We start from the raw sequence: 201 nt of genomic DNA on the forward strand, positions 1-201 counted from the left end.
GAATGGCTGCGGTTAAGGCAAGACATCCTCAGGGGAAAAAACATAAGCCCCGGGACAGAAGGAACATCCCCCCCCCATCACATCCCTCCTTTCTCTAGTTTCTGGCAGTTTCCACCGACTACAAGAGCCTCAAGAAGGACCGTCCCAGTTTCTGAGCTGCGACTGCGATGTGCTGGGGCCCTCCTGGATCTTGCCTGCACC

The sequence above is a fragment of the Nestor notabilis genome, unplaced genomic scaffold (genome assembly GCF_000696875.1).
Source record: "Nestor notabilis isolate BGI_N333 unplaced genomic scaffold, ASM69687v1 scaffold17824, whole genome shotgun sequence".
Taxonomy (NCBI): domain Eukaryota; kingdom Metazoa; phylum Chordata; class Aves; order Psittaciformes; family Psittacidae; genus Nestor; species Nestor notabilis.